At 43.9% G+C, this 22339-nt stretch overlaps 1 protein-coding gene across 2 annotated transcripts in view; it reads right to left on the reverse strand.

The window, feature by feature from the left end:
- The window catches only part of LOC126248326 (uncharacterized), a 241071-nt gene extending 223647 nt beyond the window's left edge, over window positions 1–17424 (reverse strand). For both annotated transcript variants that reach the window (XM_049949217.1, XM_049949218.1), the window contains exon 1: window positions 17296–17424. The gene's annotated coding sequence lies outside the window, so the exon portion shown is untranslated. The remainder of the gene's footprint in view (window positions 1–17295) is intronic.
- Between the last annotated feature and the right edge of the window lie 4915 nt (window positions 17425–22339).

A 22339-nucleotide genomic window follows, 5' to 3' on the forward strand; every position in this document is an offset into this window, starting at 1 on the left:
CATCTCACCTTGTCGAGTCTCAATACGTCAATTTTTAGCCTTTCTATTTTTATCTTTACAATCTCCAGTTCTCATTCAGCATTCATGTCGCATTCCATGTTCCTAGACAGTTGCATTTGTTACTTTTGTGAGACATTTCTTCTCATGTCCATGCTGCAGATCAGGGTAGGGGACTATTCGGGAAGACTGCACGTAAGAAGAGTCCATACAAGCTACTATCCTCAGCTTTTAACAGGATGATTCCCCGTTTTCTTTCTCCATTTCATCAGATTCGTGGTTCTTTCGCCTTTTAGGACAGTATTCTATCCTAGAGCAAGGAAATGTCCTCACCTCTGCCCTCTCATCTGCCTCTCGAGGACGCCGTTTGCACTTGACAGAAGTAACACTTCTTACCCTAGGGATGCCCGCCCGGTTGGCCGTGGGGTCTAACGCACGGCTTTCCGGCGGGAATGAGAGCCTGGTCCCCGGCACGAATCCGCCCGGCGGCTTTGTGTCGAGGTCCGGTGAACCGGCCAGTCTGTGGATGGTTTTTAGGCGGTTTTCCATCTGCCTCGGCGAATGTGGGCTGGTTCCCCTTATTCCGCCTCAGTTACACTATGTCGGCGATTGTTGCGCAAACAAGTTCTCCACGTACGCGTACACCACCATTACTCTACCACACAAACATAGGGGTTACACTCGTCTGGCCGGCCGGGGTGGCCGAGCGGTTCTAGGCGCTACAGTCTGGAACCGCGCGACCGCTACGGTCGCAGGTTCGAATCCTGCCTCGGGCATGGATGTGTGTGATGTCCTTAGGTTAGTTAGGTTTAAGTAGTTCTAAGTTCTAGGGGACTGATGACCTCAGAAGTTAAGTCCCATAGTGCTCAGAGCCATTTGAACCATTTTACACTCGTCTGGTGTGAGACGTTCCCTGGGGGTCCACCGGGCGCCGGACCGCACAATAACCCTGGGTTCGGTGTGGGGTGGCGGAGGGGTGAAGTGGACTGCGGTAGTCGTCGTGGGGTTGTGGACGGCTGCGGCTGCGGCGGGGACGGAACCTCTCTGTCGTTTCTAGGTCCCCGGTTAACATTCAATACAATACAATACGCTAGGGATTGCTCGTTGTATGACAAAAAATACCTTGTCTCTAGAGCCAACATTGAATGTATACCTTTCGTCTGTCGAATGAAAACCGCTATACGTGACGGTGTCCTCTTTCGGTAGCTTTACATCGCTCTCCAGCTCTTCGAGCCAAATTCTTCTGCTCCTCCCAGGGGCAGGACAGAGGTGATCAAGATAGTGAAAGGAAAGTTATCGCTTTGCGTCTCTCGAGAAGGTAGAGTATAATGGTATCGGATAAGATCATATACGTAAAACGTTGGGTGACCTGGTATAGTCATTTTTGGGCATTGAGAGCAATCTTGGAATACTGTATTCTTATTCTGTAAAAGATGTTAGGGAAGACATTTTGCTATTGTCTTCCGTCGATCTACTGACAATGCCAATGGATTTTGAAACTTGTGGTGGTTCGTGGCAAATGGTTGTGCAATAAGTGCTGTATAGTTGTTGTTCTGTACAAGTTGAAATGGGTCTGAGCACTATGGGACTTAACATCTGTGGTCATCAGTCCCCTAGAACTTAGAACTACTTAAATCTAACCAACCTAAGGACATCACACACATCCATGCCCGAGGCTGGATTCGAACCTGCGACCGTAGCTGTCACGCGGTTCCAGACTGAAGAGCCTACAATCGCAGTATCCAGACACTACAAAGTATTACTACCCTGTTGTAGCAGTTCTTCCCATTCTTATACTTTAGTATGTCCCGTCCAGCATTTGGAACCCACAACTAGCCACATTGACGAATATTTGTTGGTATTTTCGTGATGTCCGCACATGATGCTTCAAGTTCTGACTCCTGTCCATTTCAGACTATCCCCGTGCCAACGAGACGGCTAGCTCTCCATAATTATTATGTCGTATTTCTTTGTGTGTGTGGGAAATCCGAGCAAATCTCCGCGCTACGTTACGCTCGGTCATTCAGTAACAGGTATAGCTCAATTTATCGAAGAGATATGGTTTCAAATTGTGATCTTAGGTAGAAGGAAAGCTTAAATCGTATTAAGAAAGGAGATGTGACTTTTGCAGGGCTTTAATTAGCTGCCCTATTACCAACAAGAAGTACCAAGCGATCAGGCCGTGGCATGATTGCTGGTCGGTGCTCCACAGCTAATTGCTTACTTACATCTCTTTAAGTGTAGTGCGCACAAAAAACAAGTAACTCACGGAGAAAAAGTAATCAACACACCAGACAAGGATATGTGTGTTTCACTTCTTAAAGGGGGACTAATGTGTGTTCATGACACGTGTAGTGCGACTTTGGTGATTAAGGCAGCCTGGCCGTGTTCAGCTTATGAGTTATTACTTCAATCTATCTGTATTCTCCAGAAAAATTAATAAATGAAATACTGTGTGTAAACATTTACAATCCATATTATTATCCTCCTTGATATTCTGAAGGTAGCAGGGATAAAATAAAGGGAGCGAAAGGTTATCTAGAACTTGTACAGAAGCCAGTTACAATAATCGAATGACGTGAAATGGAACCATTAACTATAAGGGAGTGAGACATGGTTGCTATCATTCTCGATGTTATTCAACTTCGAATCCTGCCTCGGGCATGGATGTGTGTGATGTCCTTAGGTTAGTTAGGTTTAATTAGTTCTAAGTTCTAGGCGACTGATGACCTCAGAAGTTAATTCCCATAGTGCTCAGAACCATTTGATGAAGGAATTAGATTAGGAGTGAGACATTAAAAGCAGACGACTTTTGGTATTTTGGACATCAAAATAACTGATGATGGTCTGACTAGAGAGGATATACAGTGACGTGAGAAAAGACATGGGATACCTCCTAGTATCGTGTCGGACCTCCTTTTGACCAGAGTAGTACAGCAACCCGACGTGACATGGACTCAACAAGTCGTTGGAAGCCCCTGTAGAAATACTGAGCCATGCTGCCTCTATAATCGTCCATAGCTGCATAAGTGTTGCCGGTGCAGGATTTCGTGTACGAACTGACCTGTCGATTATGTCCCATAAATGTGCGATGGGATTCCCGTCGGGCGATCAGGGTGGCTAAATCATTCGTTCGAACTGTCCAGCATGTTCTTCAAAGCAATCGATAACAACTGTGGCCTGATGACATGGTTACCAAGTAGCCGAACATACCCATTTCCATTCAATGATCGGTTCAGTTGGACCAGAGGACTCACCCCATTCCATGTAAACCCAGCCTACACCATTACAGGGCCCCCACCAGCCAGCTTGCACAGTACTTTGTTTACAACTTGGGTCCATGGCTTCGCGGGATCTGCGCCACATTCGAACCCTACCATCAGCTCTTACCAACTGAAATTAGGACTCATCTGACCTGGCCACGGTTGTCCAGTCATCTAGGGCCAACCGATATGATCACGAGCCCAGGAGAGGCGCTGGAGGAGATGGCGTGCTGTTAGCAAAGGCACTCGCAACGATCGTCTGCTGTCATAGCCCGCTAACGCCAAATTTCGCCGCACTGTGCTAACGGATATGCTCCTCGCACGTCCCACATTGATTCCTGCGGTTATTTCACGCAGTGCTACTTGTGTGTTAGCACTGACAATTCTACGCAAACGCTGCCGCTCTCGGTCGTCGAGTGAAAGCAGTCAACCACTGCGTTGTCCTCAGTGAGAGGTATGCCTGAACTTTGGTATTCTCGGCACATTCTTGACACCGTGGATCTAGGAATATTGAATTCCCTAACGATTTCCGATATGGAATGTGCCATGCGTCTAACTCCAACTACCATTCCGCGTTCAAAGGCTGTCAGTTCCCGTCGTGCGGCACTTATCACCTCGGAAACATTCTCACGTCAATCTCTTGAGGGCAGCCCGCATCTCGTGGTCGTGCGGTAGCGTTCTCGCTTCCCACGCCCGGGTTCCCGGGTTCGATTCCCGGCGGGGTCAGGGATTTTCTCTGCCTCGTGATGGCTGGGTGTTGTGTGCTGTCCTTAGGTTAGTTAGGTTTAAGTAGTTCTAAGTTCTAGGGGACTGATGACCATAGATGTTAAGTCCCATAGTGCTCAGAGCCATTTGAACCATTTTTCTTGAGGGCAGGTAACAGCTCCGACAATGAACTGCCCTTTTATACTTCGTGTACGCGGTACTATCTCCATCTATATATGTGCATATAGCTAGCCCATGACTTTTGTCACCTCAGTGCAAAATGCAGACTGGCAGTAGTTAGGGAAGTATTTCTATAAAGACGAATTTGTTAACGTCGAATATACATTTATGTGTTAGGAAGACCTTTCATAAAATGTTTGCTTGGAGCGTAGCGTAGAACAGATGTGAAACGTGTTCGATAAGCAGTTGAGACAAGAAGAGAATAGAATATTTTGAAATGAGTGCTAGAGAAGAATGCTGGACATTAGAAGCTTAGATAGAATAAGTAATGAGGAAGTCCTGGATCGAACAAGGGACAAAAAATGTATGTCTCTATTTGACTAATAGAAGAGATCGTTTGACAGAACACACCCTAAGGCATCAAGGAATAGTTAATTTCGTAATGGAGAGAAATGTATAGGAAAACCTAGGCACGGATACAGAAGCAGGTTAAGATGGACGCGGATTGCAGTACTTACTCAGAGATGTGTAGGATAGACTAGCGTGGAGAGCTCCATCAACCTGATGTTTGTATTGAAGACAACAACAACATTGTCGTCTTTGTCCTTCTATCTACATCTACACCAATATTCCGCAAGCCAACTGATGGGGCGTGGTAAAAATTTGTGGTAAGTTCCTATGGGACCAAACTGCTGAGGTCATCGGTCCCTACGCTTAAACACTACTTAATCTAACTTAAACAAACTTACGCTAAGGACAGCACACACACCCATGCCCGAGAGAGGACCGAAACCTCCGACAGGGGGAGCCGCGCAGACCGTGGCAAGGCATCAGACCGCGCGGCTGGGGTGCGGTGGAGGGTACTTCCGGGTACCACTAAATGATTTCCCCACTCCATGTTCCGCACGCGAATGGCGCGTAGGAAGAATGATTGTTGGTAAACCTCTTTATTAGCTCTAATTTCTCGAATTTTTTCATCGTGGTCACTTGGCGAGATGTATGTGACAGGAAATAATATGTTGTCCAACTCTTCCCAGAAAGTACCCCTCTGGAATTTTCAATAGTAAACCTCTCCGTGATGCACAACGCTTCTCTTGTAGCGTCTGCCACTTGAGTTTGCTGACCATCTCTGTAACGCTCTCGCGCCGACTAAACAATCCTGTGACGAAAAGCGCCGCTCTTCGTTGGATCCTCTCTATCTCTTTTATCAGTCCTACCTGTTAATGGTCCCAGATCGATGAACAATACTCTAGAATCGGTCGAACGAACGCCTTGTAGCCCACTTCTTTTGTGGATCAGTTTCATTTCCTTAAGATTCTTTCTATGAATCTCAATCTGGCGTCTGCTTTCCCTATTTGTTTTATGTGGTCATTCCATTTAAGGTCGCTCTCGATATTTACTCCTAGGTATTTTGCGATATATATACTGTTCCGGCAATTTGTCATCGATAGTGTAGTTGCACAGTAGTGTGTTTCTTTTTCTATGTATATAGAAATTCTTCATTTTTCTTTTCCTATGCAGGCAAATGCCTAGATTGCTCGGGCTATCAACAGTAGCAGAGTTGACAACCCTCCGATGTACGGGAAAGAGGTCAGTAACGGCCAAACAACCCACATGCGTGAAAGCGGTCGTGCAATCGGAGCCAGATACTTGTCTCAAGCAGCGTCAATTCCCCATAAGTCGGCTGTAATACGTCTTGCCACGAAGTGGCCTCAACCACGAAGGTAAGCATAAAATCGTTTTATATAAAGACGAATGATTTCCTCATCCTCCACAAGCTAAACGCTAGATAATGGCCTCTTGCATACTTCTGCAGGCATTACGGTCTTGAGCCACATGCATCCATGTTGCTATTACTTGTTATCTGAAGTCATATACCAATATCCTTTAGGTCGCCGTCTCGGCCTTCTCTTGCGTAAAAATAGATAAATAAATAGGAGACATAAATGAGAAATTGTTGCCCAAGTGAAAAAACCAAGGGCAGACTGTAAAACCATACAGCGAAAGCTTCAGGTGCAGCTGACAAGGAAGCAGTAGCCTCCGCTTGCTGTGTGGAAAATTCCTTGAAAGCTGCACTGCGAGCCATTACCCCTGCTGCAGCTCGTGGACGTGCTACTGTGCCAATCACTTAGATGCCGATTCTGACTTCCTCCGATAACGGCTTGGTTCCACATTGTCTCCTTAATCTCCCGTTCTGTTTTTCCGTTGCGGTGGTTTCCGGTCTTGCAATACAACGTCCTCTGCGATCGCGACTGAAAACACGAGTTTCGTTGTCGCAAACCCCCCCTCTCGAAACAAACCAAATACAAGATTTTTTGCGCCAAATGGTGTAACCTTCTATTAAAAACGATTTCTTTAGGAAGTATTATAATCTTGTCGATGTTATAACGAACAGAGAATTTGGTTGGTTCTATGAAACGTGGATGAAGAAATTGATAGTAGCCTCGCTTAAGGAACCGTCCCGGCATTCTCTACAGAGCTTCAGAAAAACCATGAAGGTTAATATGATAATGTGGTTTCAGAATGCACGAGCTGAATTACCGGAGGAATTAATTAGTTTATGCATCATGTAACCAATGTGTCACAAAGCGGTTAACAGCAATATTTCTTTCCTTTTCATCTTGTCTTTCTAACGATATGATTCATACTTTATTTCAATTTATTCGCAACAGTAGAGCAGTGCTCAAACCTCTCAACGTCAGGGACAATTGTTCGTCCTTTCTTAGCTCACTTGTGGACTCCGAAAAAACAGTATAGTACACAGAGAAGCAAAGCTTTCATTGTCTCTTCGACGGTACGGAAGCACAAAATAAATCGTGCAGCAATTCAGCTCGGCCAGTCTGAAAACACGTTAAGCTTATAACCTGATGGAGTAGAGTCTTAGGCTTTTAGATTGTCGGTTATTTTGATAAAGTATTCCTGAGAAGGACAGTTCATTCTTTGCATTCTTCGAAACCACAGCAGCGACCTTTCCAGATTTGTCAAAGTGCTATCTCAGTAATGTTCCTGCTGTCGAAAGGCCACTGAAAGCTTTGTTTGCTGTCGACGTTTCTGTCTGCCACTGTCCGGAAGTGTGGCCCATGCCTGGAAAAAGATGAACAGCTGTCCACGGCGCCGAGGTTTGAACACATCTCCACAACCTCGAATGAACTGAAATAAAGCATGGATTATGTCTCTAAGCAGAAAAGATAGACGTGGTGGACAATGTTGTTGATAAACCTTTGTGACTGATGATAATCTTCCACACGGAATGATACGAGGAGAAACTAAACTAGTGGTGAGATGCGATAAATGCCTCAGTGTCTAAAGAGGACAAAGTGGGGTAGTGAACGGAAACATGCGGAAATTTATATTTGTGTAAGGCTAACAGATATCTTTGAATAAGGTAACGTTATGTACTTCCAGAATGAACATTCATATAATTTAACTTCGCAGTAGCGTGGCTAATGAATGGATAAGTATTCCCGGCCTTTCTTTTGTGGAAGAACTTGCCATTTAGGCATTCATTATCAAGTTCACTCTGGGAACCTTACCAGGCGGGACTAATACACTGACGGGAAAATCGCAACATTAAAACACAACTAACGTAGAGTAATGAAATTCCGGGAATACATTTGTCTAGGTAACATATCTAAGTGATTAACAGAGTAAGGTCACAGATTAACGTAAGCGCGAGATAAGGCATAGCAAATGTGAAATACTGGGACGTTAATAACCGGTGTAACCGCCAAAATGTTGAAAGCAAAAGTGCATGCATTTTGTTGTACAGGTGTCTGATGACAGTTTGTAGGATGGAGTTCCATGCCTATTCCACTTGGTCGGTCAATACAGGGACGCTTAATGCTGGTTGTGGATAACACTAGAGTTGGCGTCCGATGACGATCCATATGTGCTCGACTGGACACAGATCTGGTGATCTCACAGGTCAAAGCAATATGTCGACACTCCGTGGGTTACAACAGCGGTATGTGAGCGAGCGTTATCCTGTTGTAAAACACCCACTGGAATGTTGTTTATGAATAGCAGCACAACAGGTCGAATCACCAGACTGACGAAAAAATTTCCAACCAGGGTGCGTGGGATAACCGCGAGAACGCCCCTGCTCTCATACGAAATCGCACCCGCAGCCAATAATACCAGGTATACGTCCAGTGGGTCTAGTGCGCAGACAGGTTGGTTGCAGATCCGGAACTGACCTGCTTCTAACCAACACACGGTCATCACTGGCACCGAGGCAGAACCAGCTTTCATCAGTAAAAACAACAGACCTCCACCCTGCCCCCCAATGAGCTCTCGCTTGACACCGCTGAAGTCGCAAATGGCAGTGTTTCGGGGTCAGTAGAATGCACGCTACGAGGGGTCTGGCTCGGAGCTGTCATTGAAATAACAGTTCTTTGTGTCACTGTAATGCCAGCTGCTGCTCAAATTGCTGCCGGCCCCTCCCGCCGGAGGTTCGAGTCCTCCCTCGGGCATGGGTGTGTGTGTGTGTGTGTGTGTTGTTCTTGGCATAGGCTAGTTTAAGTTATTTTAATTAGTGTGTAAGTTTAAGGGCCGATGACCCAAGCAGTTTGGTTCAAAAATGGTTCAAATGGCTCTGAGCACTATGGGACTTAACATCCGAGGTCATCAGTCCCCTAGAACTTACAACTACTTAAACCTAACTAACCTAAGGACATCACACACATCCATGCCCGAGGCAGGATTCGAACCTGCGACCATATCAGCAGCGCGGTTCCGGACTGAAGTGCCTAGAACCACTCGGCCACAACGGCCGACTAGCAGTTTGGTCCCTTAGGAATTCACGAACATTTGAACATCAAATGGCTGTTGCAGATGCAGTACGATGCGCCAGAGCCATACGCCGATCACGATGGTCTTCCATCTCGTTAGTGCCACGTGGCCGTCAGGGATCTGTCTTCTTGAGACCGCACATTCTCGTGTCCACTGCGGCCAACAATCATCTGCATTGGCTACATTTCTGCCAAGTCTTTCTGTAGTACCGTAGAAGGAACATCCAACTTCTCATAGCCCTATTACACGACCTCGTTCAAACTAAGTGAGATGCTGATAATGGCATCTTTGTCGCCTTAAAGGCATTCTCAACTGACATCGACTCACAACTGTTACAGTGCGTATCTAAAGCAAATCTGGTTTGCATCGTCACAGTGGCGCTACTAGCGCCACTCTAATGCAGATAGCGCGGAGAATGAATAAACATCATCTTTCAGACGTAGAAACACGCCTACCAACCTTCGTTTATGTCTCACAACTCCTTCTGGGTATTGCGATTTTTTTCCGTCAGTGTAGAAGATCTGGAGAAGATCCAACGTAGAGCACTGCGCTTCGTCACGGTAACGTTACAGGGATGCTCAATGAACTGCAGTTGCAGAGACTGCAAGAGAGGTGTTGAGCACCACAGAGAAATTTATTACTTAAATTCCGAAAGAGTATGTTGCGGAAAGAGTCGGACAACACATTAATTCCTCCCATATAGGCCTCGCGGAATGAGAACGAAGAGAAAATGCGAGGAGTTCGAGATAATACAAAGGTTTATCGACAATCATTCTTCCCACGCGCCATTCGCGAATGGAACAAGGATGTGGGGAATCCGTTGGTGGTACCAGAAGTGCCCTCCGCCATACATCGTCAGGTGGCTTGCGGAGTATTGATGTGGATACAGATGTTGATGTAGAGGCTGTCTGTTTACTTCTTCGAGTACGGACCATTACTTTTGCGTCATTTGCAGTCTTAAGAAATGCATTATTATTTAGCGTTTTCCGAGAGATCCTGAAGTAGGATCTTCCTACAATGGTTACTGGATGTTTTGGGCATCAACATTTGGTAGACAAGAGTATTTCTTGTAATCTGTCTTGGTGCAGTTTTAAATTGTGTTTCTCAGTTATTTTTCAGCAGAACCTTACTAATATCCTCACTATTCCGTGGATAGTTTTTGGCATCTTCGACCATTTAGCTAACAATATATTTTATACGCCATGCCAGACGTTTATTAAAGTTGAAATACATATTCTTTACCGAAACTAATAATTTCTCTCTCCTATACATGGCGTGACACAACTGCTTGTTTACTGGCAGAAGTAAAGCTGTGAGTACCGGGCGTGAGTCGTGCTTCGGTAGCTCAGACTATCCTTTGTACCACATCACATCCCCAGGATGGGAGGGAGGAGACATCTTGGACAGGCCTCGGGTCGCGACCCCTGCCCACCTTGCCTCCGCCAGCCCACTACTTGATCCATTTCCCAATTAAAAAAAAAAAAAAAAAGTGGTAATCGTCGTGCATTAAAAAAAAAAAGAAAAAGGTGGTAGAGCACTTGCCCGCGAAAGGCAAAGGTCCCGAGTTCGAGTCTCGGTCGGGCACACAGTTTTAATCTGCCAGGAAGTTTCATATCAGCGCACGCTCCGCTGCAGAGTGAAAATCTCATTCTGGAAACTGCTTGTTTATTTTGCTTCAAATATATTTTCAGCTTTTTTGTGCTGTATGTCCTGGTGACCATGGCTGCTACAACTGAGTAATGATCGAACATATCTGTCAGCTGTCTGGGTGAGAACATTCTGAAATATGTCACGTCCATTCGTCGGCAATAGATATTGTAATGTATTTAAGTATTTAGCAGGTTTAGTGACAATCTACTCCATATAATTTTGAGATTAACATTTTATAATGGTTACGGAAGATATTTTGTCTCGCTCATCACTCAGAAATTATATTTTTCGCAGTTTCTGACAGATGTTATAAATTTCTTGCAGATAATGGTCCATGACAAGGAAAACAACGTGATGATAATCTGCGGTTCAGGTACTACAGCGGCATGTCTGAGTGCCGGAAGATGAACCCAATCACAGTTTACCATCTACCTTCTTTATTTTTTAATTTTGTGCTTTCAGTTAACACTTAGGTTTGTTCTAAGGCTCTCACTACCGTCAGACTAGGCTTTTGGACAACTTTTGGTGGAGGGCGTTACGTGAGTCAGTGCTTCAAACTCTTTAATTGTTTTTTAAGCTCTTCTGTGGGTGATCACCAGTACTCTGAGAATCCAATCTGTCGAGAGCATTTCTCAGAGCCTGATACGATCGTTTTGGAGCCGCCTTCAGCAACGCCCATCCAAACATTAATAGCTTGGTTGTCCATCTTTGGAACGAAATACATCACTGATTCTGCGTCTCAGGTATGCGACAGTTTTTTGGTAGGTTTGTGGATATCTACGCACACGTCATGTAATTCACGTAAATAACGGGCCGCTGATTTGCGTATGCGGTGATGGCGCCTGATAGCTACCCAGATCGGTGCCATAGGATTTACGTCACGCGAATTTGGTTGCCGAGACATAACGTGAGTTCACTATAATGCTCCTGAAACCACTGTAAAACGGTTCTATCTCCGAGACACGGACAACTGTACTGCTGAAAGATGACATCGCCGTCGGGGAAGAATTAATCATAAAGGTTCAAATGGCTCTGAGCACTATGAGATTTAACATCTGAGGTCATCAGTTTTCTAGAACTTAAAACTACTTAAACCTAAATAACCTAAGGACATCACACATATCCATGTCCGAGGCAGGATTTGAACCCGCGACCGTAGCAGCAGCGCGGTTCCGGACAAACGCCTAGAACCACTCGGCCACAACGGCCGGCTATCAATTATAAAGGGATGCAGGTGGTTCGCAGCTATCAGCATGTCTTCGATTACTACCACAGGTTCCATGCAAACGCAGGAGAATGTCTCCCATAGCATAACACTGCTCCCACCAGTCTCCGTCCGTGGCGCGCTGCACGTTTCGAGCCGCCGTTCACCTCGATGACCATCCACCTAGTGTACCAAAAATGTGTTTCACCTGAAGAGCAGCACTTTTGCACTGATCGACAGTCGAACCCCGATGGTCCCGTGCCCACTGAAATCGTAATTGACGACGTGATTGGATCAACATGTGAACACGTAGGCGAGCTCCATGTTCAACAATGTACGACGAACGGTGTGCTTCCAAACACTTGTGGGTGCACCGGCATTGTGCTCTTTCGGCATAGATGCCGCAGATCACAATCTATACTACTTTGCAGAGCAGACAAGCCTTCGAACCCCACTTTCTGTGAAGTCGTGGACGTCCAACCATTTAGCGCCTAGTGGCAGTTGAACTGTCCTACCCGTTTCCGTAGATGCTCGCGACAGTAGCATGTGAACATTCGACCAGTTTCGCCATTTTCGAGATACTCGTCCGTAGACTCTGCGTAATAATAATCTGCCGTTTGTCAAAGTCGCTTATCTCTATGGATTTCCCCATTTGTAACCCACATCTTCGCTACGATGATTCCTTGTTCTTGTCCGCTCCGCTTACATACTTTTGTTACCGTGTCACGAGCCCGCAGTGCCATCAGGGGCCTCCATCGTCGCAGTGGGCAGTGGTCATATTATTCTGGCTTATCAGTGTATGTATTAATGTTTGAGCATACCCCTGAGATGATTAAAACAAAAAATGATCATTACCACATCCGATGTGGACTGTGTAGCTTCCTAATACGAATACTATCCATAGCCACTTTTGTTGGTGCGGTCATCTCAGTCGCTGGTGGATTTCGTTCATCCATAGGAGCAGCTGTACAAGTACGAAATGGTGTAGCACAATGGCAAGTGTGAGTGAAGGGAAACGAATGATGCCAGGTTAACTGCGTCAATATCGAAAAATAGGACAGTCGTTATTCCCGGAGGGACGTAAACACTTTAAATGCGTCATCCATCCATTCGCCCTAACGATGTGCAGTTCGTTAGCAGTGGAAATTAATTTACATTTTCTTTAGGACCGCCGAAACAGAGGAGCTGCACGACCATTACCTAGCACAGCCACGCGAAGTCATTAAGAAAAAAAGCTTCGGCATATTTTGGTATAATATGAATCAGATAAAATGATTTCTTTAAATGTCCAGATTAATGGCTATGCTATACAATATCATCATCTGTAGCGAGTATTTTCTTTTTCCTCTTGATCGAGGATAAATCTGTTTTGACTTACACAGGTTGAACAAGTACTTCACCGGCAAACTTTCAGAGATTGTTCAGGGATAACTTCTGAGTATTTACGTGTAAGGCGCCCACGGTCTGTGGCGGCTCGTTACAGAGTTACTGTATTTCGTTTAATTTATTGTTCAGTTAGCTTTGTATTTTCATTGCACTGAAAGTAGTAGATAACAGTGTAAATGTCGACGACTTTGTTTCCATTCGCTCATGTTACCTGCTATTGTCCACAGTTATGCCATCCTTACACTCGGTGTTAAGTCTGCCCCCGGTAGCTGAGTGTTCAGCGCGACAGAATGTCAATCCTAAGGGCCCGGGTCGGAGATTTTCTCCGCTCAGGGACTGAGTGTTGTGTAGTCCTAATCATCATCACTTCATCGCCATCGATGCACAAGTCGCCGAAGTGGCGTCAAATCGAAAGTCTGGCACCCGGCAAACAGTCTACCCGACGGGAGGCCATAGTCACACGACTCGATGTTAAGAAGCACAATGACAACAATGGAATAGTCGCGGTGGTCAATGACACCAATGGATTTCACCTCTGGTAGACATGTGAAGAACCAAGATTACGAGACTCCGGTCGAAACTCACATTGACCTGGACGCTAGGATTATCGCAGCAGCGGAAGTACTACGCCAGTTTCCTGGAATTCTTGAGTTCGTAACATAACCGACGGTGCGTCGCTGTACACACTGCAGTGGTCGTGGTGGTCTAAATTTTGAACAAAAATTGTACCCAAACAGTTTCACATTCCTTACGTGCTGTACTGCACACTGACTCAAAAAGATTAACACCCTTTGATGAAAGTTTGTGTGTTCAGTCTGAGGGGTGTTGCACTACTCTGTATTGTGTGTTGGACGTTTTGATTATTGCATACTACACGCGTCTTCACTGTTGTGAAGGCATTTTGAAAGAAAAATGGGTGACTGAGGTAACAAACAAAATAAATCATAATTACACTCTAAGACAAAAAAGACTACTCACCACGAAGGAATTATCCGAACTGGACAGAAATCGGTAGATGCGATAACATGTTCAGACAAACAAATGTCTATAATTTCAGAAAAATTGGATGATTTATTCAAGAGAAAGAACTTAACAAATTGAACAAGTCCATAACACGATGGTCCACCTCTGGCCATCCTGAAAGCAGTTATTCGACTTAGCATTGATTGAAAGAGTTGTTGGATGTCCACCTTTGGGATATCGAACCAAATTCTGTTCAACTGGCGCGTTAGATCGCCAAATTCCTAGATGACTGGATAGCCCTGCCCGTTATGCTCCAAACGTTCTCAGTTGGGTAGAGATTCGGTGATCTTGCTGGCCAAGGTAGGGTTAGGCAAGCACGAAAACAAACAATATAACTCTCGCCGTGTGCGGGCGGGAATTGTCTTACTGAAATGTAAGCCCAGAATGGCCTGCATTAAGGGCAGCGAAGCGGTGGTAGAACATTGTCGATGTAGGGCTGTGCTGTAAGGGTGCCGCGGGGGTGACAACCAAAGGGGCCAGCTATGAAAAGGAATGCCACCCCAAGACCATCACTCCTGCTTGTCGGACTGTATAGCGGGCGACAGCCAGGTTAGTATCCCCCACTGTCCGGGACGTCTTCAGACACGTCATCAGCGCTCAATTGGAAGCGAAACTCATCACCGAGGACAGTTCTACACCAGTCACTCAGATTCCAGGCCGAAGACGTGTCTGGAGACGTCCCAGACAGTAGTGATATACCAATCTTACTGTCGCCCGCCATACGCCCGACAATCAGGGGTGATGGTCTGAGGTACGGTTTAGTTTCATAGCAGGACCCCTTCGTCATCCGCGGCACCCTTGCAGTACAGCGGTATGTCGACGATATTCTAGACCCCGTATTGTTGCCCTTCATGGCACGCCATCCTGGACTTACATTTCAGCAAGATAATGCCCGCCTGCACATGGCGAGGGTTTATACTGCCTGTCTTCGTGTTTGCCAAACGCTACCCTGGGCCAGCAAGGCCACCGGATCTCTTCCCCGCTGAAAACGTTTGGAGCATTATGGGCATGGCCCTTCACCCAGTTCGGGATTTCGACGATCTAACTTACCAGTTGAACATTATTTGGCTCGATATCCGTCAGGTGGACGTCTAGTAACTCAACCAATGAATGCCAATCTGAATCACTGCTTTCATAAGGACCACAGATGGACAAACTTGTTATTGACTTGCTTAGTTTGTGAAGCTCTTTCTGCTGAATAAGTCATCCAGTTTTTCTGAAATTGTAATCCTTTGTTTGCCTGTAAATGTACATCATATCTACCAATTTCCAGCAAGTTCGGATAATTTCTTCGTGTTGCGTCCCCCCCCCCCTTCCCCCCTGAAGTGTACATCATTACTCTGAGACGAGCCGCGGGAAACCGCGGGTCCCTTCTACTAAAATACTCAGGAGCAATTCCTGAACAAACTCTGACAGTTTGTTGGTGGAGCTCTGATTCATGCCGTTAGGAATCTATTTGGTGGGAGTCAAAAGTTATGAGAAGTCATCCAAGACTTAACTGTAGCTGCATCAAAACGATCTTCAGTCTGAAGATCACAGTAGTAATACATTTGTTGGTTTCAGATCTTGATATCACATCCTGGTAAAACTTACTGATAGATGATGTCCATTCGTCTATAATCATGAAACCATAGATAAAGTTACAGCACGAATCTGATGCTATTGGACTACCTGAAACTGAAAATTTTGTCAGTCAATCCATTTCATGGACGTTAACCACTGTATACCTGAAAATCTCACCAGGAGAATTAATTGTAGCTCCGCCACGCAACCTCTTGGTACAGCTGAATATGGCTACTTTTAAGTGGACAATTTTAGGTACTTTGTTGTAATCCTTGTAAAATCGAAATTACAGTCAGATGGTCATGACAAAACCTAGTCACTGTGAACGAAAATATGACTTCATTTTTTTCTAAATTACTCTTATTTAGACAGCCCCTCAATTCAGAAGGTACTTATCACTGGCAAATCACGTAAGGTTTCGGAGCTTCGTCTTTGAAAGATTTATTGGTGTATTAATAAAGGTTTAAGGAGTATCGTGCGAGACGGCTATTGACTGCATTAGTTATGCTATCGAGATCAGTCGCTCGGCAATAAAATCGGAACACTGCGTATTTTCTGTTATTCAAGAACTAATTAATGTAACTAGTTTACTCCTTTTCAAATGCGTGCTATATTAGAAATTAGAGGGCTGACCGTCTTTGAAACGACGCTACATGTTACAGACAGTGCATGTAAGCTCACCTCCTCTCACGTGAATCGGGAACAATTCCAAGTGCTATATCCAAGTACCTGTATCAATAGTAGTCTACATGTTAAGGCACAATGTAGTGCTGCGGAAATTAGGAATCCCTCAGAGAATTTGACATATATTCCACGTATACTAATAACAAGACGAAATTTTAATCGTGAAACAGACAGACAGCGAGCGATTGGTGAACAGACAGCATAACCCATTGTTTACATTCGATACAGAGGAGACAGTGAGCCGAATCCGGTAGCAAATGACTGGAAGTACACAATTTTTAAGTCACCATTCTTAATCTTTTTGAATGCATAACTTTTCAAAATGAATATTTTTGCCCCTACATAATGGATCATAATTATATACGCAATAACTTCAAGAGTATGAACAAGTTTAGATGGCGTTACATTCGAATAAACGCTAATATGATGTTACCTTTTTTTCCCCCCTAAGGAAATCAGCGTGAATTCACTGAAAGAAAATAAGTACTACGTGGGTTCAGCGACTTTTATAATTATACATTGTGATATTAGGCATATTTGACAGCTAATTCACACAGTTCTATCAGAAGAAATTGCACATATTTTTACGGTGACGAAGTTCGCACCTTAAACTATTGCACACAGCTACTTTTCTTTATAAAACAAACGATCATTACTCACCAATTATCTGTTTGTTTGTAAAGAAAGACAAGCGAATGCCTGAATTAAAAATAATGGGAAATATCTTTCAAGTAAGTTATTGATTTTGTCAATAACTAGTAACAAAATACGCAGAAATTAGACATTCTATCCATTGATGAATCGCAACAATAACAAATATTTCGTCAACGAAATTGTGCTCTCACCTACCTGTCAAAGGATCTGAAACCTCGGCGTAACTAGGAAAGCAGGGAGTGCCTCAGATTGATCCGGTAACCCGACTGCAGCTGAGTCGAAGAGCCAACTGTCAGATGCGTTAAAAGGCGCGCGCATGTAGCTACACACGTAGTTTATATGGCGGCCCGTAGATGACGTCCATGTACACGTGATGCGACGCAGCTCTACTTGCTGCCGTCACCGCTAGATTGCGGGTACACCACGTTCCTCTTCTCAACGGCAGATGGCAACTGTGTGCAAGCATGGGCGTTATTGCGTGACGGAGGCACTCGTTTGAATCGAGTCGTCTTGCGTGATACGTCAGTATTCTGTGTGAGCTACGACACAGTTTATATCAAGATATCTATTTTTTCTGGAAGTAATAGAAAACAAATATTTTTAACCGTTAATTAAAGATAAGATTTTTGTGTAAATAATTCTTTCAAGTAGTATAGGATTATTGTCTCTCTTATATCTTTTTATGTGTTACTGGCATTATGTGAAATCTCGGTATTCTATAGAATGCCTGATAGTTTTAGGCAAAATATGAAATATAATTTTTTTCTGAAAATATTACACACTTTTCCTAGGAATTCTATACAATTCCTAGGCATATACAGAAAGACCAGTACCATTTACGGGAAGTATTAAAACGACACAAAACGAGAAGCCTTGATTAATTATTGCACGCATTTGAAACTAAAAGAACAAAACTACGAAATAAAGCATAGGATACTCACTTTTCTTCTTCACAAAAAACACTTTACGTTCTGGAAATTTGATCTTGCACATACATTTCACGACTTTTCATTTTTTTGGCTTGAATCTCAAAGTCCAATTTCGATTCAGTTTTTCTTTGGATAGCTTTCTCAATACTAAAGCAAACACTGCACAAAATGCTAACCCCACAACCTTCTACTTCGTCGCCGTCATTGTCGGTAGGACAATGTCCACAGATTGCATGGTGTTTCAGCCACACTTTTGAAATGTATGAACACCGCTGGTTTCTTTTAAGCAGACGCAGCAGATATCAGAGAAAGAAGGATTTTCAGTAACCACAGAAATCGAAAGCTCTTCGATAAGCATGGCTTCATGATTGCTTTGGTTTCCTCCCTCAGGGATTGCATTCGTATCTGTCTTCTGTCGGGAGCTGTGGATCCTGCACTGATACATTTCGTCTTTCTTTTTGCTATTGTGTTGTTCGTACGCTATTATTTTTTTCAGCTCTTCCTCAGTCTCTGCGTCTTGCAAAACGTCGTCAGCCAGGGACGACGTCGAGAGAGCTACTCTGGCTTTGCAAACGGAAAGAGCTTAGTATGGCACCTGTTAATCCCAGTACGAAAAACTCTGTTTTTCGTCAGTTGAGCGAACCGCAGGCCGCCACTCCAGCGGCTAGTTTTTTCATCTTACATCCAAGCACACAGCATATTTTCAGTGTCCTGATTTGCCTTTTCTGCGCTCCCTTGACTTTGTGAGTGGCGCGGCTTACCATGGGCGATCTTCAAGGTGGGCCAATGCACCTTCAGGCTACTTACCACATTGTTTGCAAATTCCCTGCCGTTATCGGTCTATAGAATCGCTGAAGCTCCAAGTAACGTAAATATGTCGATGAGGTTGTAGGTTACTTCTTCCTCTCTCTTTGATTTCAGAGCTACAGACTTAGTGAGATTATCTTGGGAGAGCATCATAAACTTGTGCTTTCTATCAGGATGGGACTTTAAATCGATGAGATCGACCTGACAACGGGAACTGAATTCCGAAAAAACTGTGGCTTTACCACAAAATCTTTTTGAACACCTTTTTGGTGCTTCTGGCAAGACTCTCAAAGGTGAATGTACAGCTCAATATCATGACGGGTAATATCCTTATACTTGAGTGAAAGTTATTTCAGCATCCTGTCCCGCCCTTCATGACCGATAGCCAAATGGACCTTATGGAGTATGTCAAAGAACTCGGTGCTGCGACATAAACATAGCACTGGTACCATCTTTAACAGGATAGGTCAACTTACTCTTATTATCGACCATCATTACGATAGTGTTTCAGCGGCCAATATACCTGTGGTTCCTTGTTCATGATCGTCTTAGCCTTTTTCACATCGTTGACTAACTTTTGGTAACTGGTTTCGGTTAGGGAAGCACAATTTTTAGCAGCATTGGCTCTTACTTGAGATAATTCATCCTAGAACCGTCGTTTCATGTCAGCATGGAGTGATTCCTGTCTTAGCACTACACTCCCTTCCAACATGGTGATAAAAGAACAACGAGAAAGGATGACGGGAGAGCGTTTGTGGAACTTCAGCCGGATGCGATACATTGTGAACTATTATGGTGATATCCGTGGCGTGACAGTTTACCGTTGTACAACAATACGCTGTCTTCGCAACCATTAAACAAATATATAAACGCCACGGCAAACAGTGGTGGCGGGCAAAAATGGGGGGATTAGGCGTGTTATATATTTTACCAGCAGACAATCCGGGAAAGTATACAATGCCTAGGTGATGCATAAAATATCAAACGTTTCATACTTTGACATTCGATTTTAGACATTCTATACATTATCTAGGCATCCTACAGAATACCGTATTTCACACAATGCCAGTAACATATTCATAGATACAGAGATATATTGGACAAGTAAGATCATACAATGTAATGGGTACAAGTTTCCTGAAGATCTTACGAATTCCTTTTCCGAATAGCGAATAGTGAAAATCAAACGCCGGCCGCGGTGGTCTCGCGGTTCTAGGCGCGCAGTCCGGAACCGTGCGACTGCTACGGTCGCAGGTTCGAATCCTGCCTCGGGAATGGATGTGTGTGATGTCCTTAGGTTGGTTAGGTTTAAGTAGTTCTAAGTTCTAGGGGACTGATAACCACAGCAGTTGAGTCCCATAGTGCTCAGAGCCATTTGAACCATTTGAAAATCAAACAATGCTATAATTTTGATTGAATACCTGAGCTGAACATCATAATATATTAATAATTTTTGCACAACAATATTTTTGTCAAGTGAGTCAGCACTTTGAAGCTTGTACACATAGGAAAAAAATTATTTTTGCTGATACTAAAACAAGGAAATTTACAATATATGAATTATCAGGAGTGTATGTGGATATTATCTGTAAAACTTTGTTTTGTATTAAATAGGAAAGATTCTTTAAGCTGCATAGTACTTGCTTTCTGTGAACTGAAGAATATAACTAGAACAAAGCCTTAATAATTACGTTGTAAAGGAAAATAATGTAGGGAGCCTATGATATAGGCTACTAGTACTACTACAACAGTTATTACAACTAACAGTAGCAAATGATGTTACCGTTATTTTAAAGATCAGGTTAGCGTCCAGGAAGTTGCAGGTAAGTTGAAGGAAAATAAAGACGCTTAAAGGTGAGCAATGCCCATTACTCCTGAGAATACAACCGTTAAGTAAAAGATCGACAGGATTTAAATGGCACACCATTTCACTATAGAAGCTTACAATATGCTACCAGTGTCCACTAACGGCCAGTTAGAAAAAAAAAAACAAAAAAACTCTACGTTCATTTCACCAAGAAACCTCTGTCGGGGAATATGCCTACTGATGTGTAGTAGAAGTGTGTCAGAACGACTAAATGTCAAAGGAAGGAAACTTCTAAGAAGAGTATTGCACTACATTTGAGCCGTCTCCAATGACATTAATCCGAGAGCATGTCCTTTTCAAAGGAGCGGCACCTGCAGTCATCTTTCTCGTTTTAGGAAAATCGCGGGAAACCTACACGTGGATGATGGAGAATGTCACACAGTTCCTCTCAAAAGCAAGTCTTTCAATAATCGTACGAGCGCTGAAATGTTAGGTATTGATGTAAGTGACCGCGAAACAGAAAACCAAATGTAATCGCTTAATAGTGGAAAGGCATCTGGACCGGATGAAATACCTTTGAGATTTTACAGAGAATATGTGAAAGACCTTGTTCCCGATCTAGCTGCAATTTTAAATAGGTCACTGAAACATTGAAGGGTACCGACGGACTGGATAGAAGGCACTAGTCATTCCTGTGTTCAAAAGGATAATCGAACTAATGTATATAATTATAGGCCTAGTTGCTGATGTCAGTCTGTTGTGGAATTATCGAACAGGTTCTATGCTCACTCATTATGACGGTTCTGCAGAACGAAATTCTCCTCTATAAAAACCGACATGGATTCCATACGAAGCATGGTAAGGAGAGTTCCGGGTCACTCTGGATTGTTGCCAGATCACACCTTCCACCTCACCCCCCTAAGATGTCATTGATTAAGTCATCATATGCTGTTGGCAGGTTTCCCACTCTCCTCCCCTCTGACACAGGCTAATTGCCTTATGTAAAAATTGGCAGGAAATTCAAAATATGTCAGGAAATTCAAAATGTAGTAGGAAATTCTAAATAGCCAGTGTTTCCCTCACACCTATGATGTCACTGTGAAGAAGGGTGCTTGTCATAAGTATAAGTTGGTGGGATATTAAAAAATCGAAGATGGTGCATTGTTCTGTTGGTGTGAAATTCAAGGACACTCTGTATGAAATTAGAATTAAACATGAGGATTCAAGCTGGGTACCTTAGCATACTGGGCCAGCATGTATGATGTCACAAACCCAAAATAGCGATTCAAGATGTCGTACCTTGGGACACTGGAGTGGCCTACATGATGTCAGAATCGAAGATGACGGTCCCTGGGTTATGGCCAGCCTGCATGATTGGCAGATCACTTATCCTCAGCATAAAATGGTGGAAAATTCAGAAGACGTTGGTTTTCCCCATTCCTATGATGATACGGTTGACATGCTTTAAATTTAATTCCACTTGTGCTATGATTAAACAGTCCCCTACCCAGCCTTCTGATGCCACAGTTTATACAATTGTCATCCAATTGTCATTGGAATCCAAGAACTGACTTGTCCTAAGATTAAAACTGTATAGGTCACTAGCAGGATACCACTGGGAAAGGAAAGGAACAGTAATTTCTTCATTATTTAACAAACACCATCCCAGGGAGCACTACTTTAACCTCCACCTCCC

This window comes from Schistocerca nitens, chromosome 3, assembly GCF_023898315.1.
Source record: "Schistocerca nitens isolate TAMUIC-IGC-003100 chromosome 3, iqSchNite1.1, whole genome shotgun sequence".
NCBI classification, from domain to species: Eukaryota; Metazoa; Arthropoda; class Insecta; order Orthoptera; family Acrididae; genus Schistocerca; species Schistocerca nitens.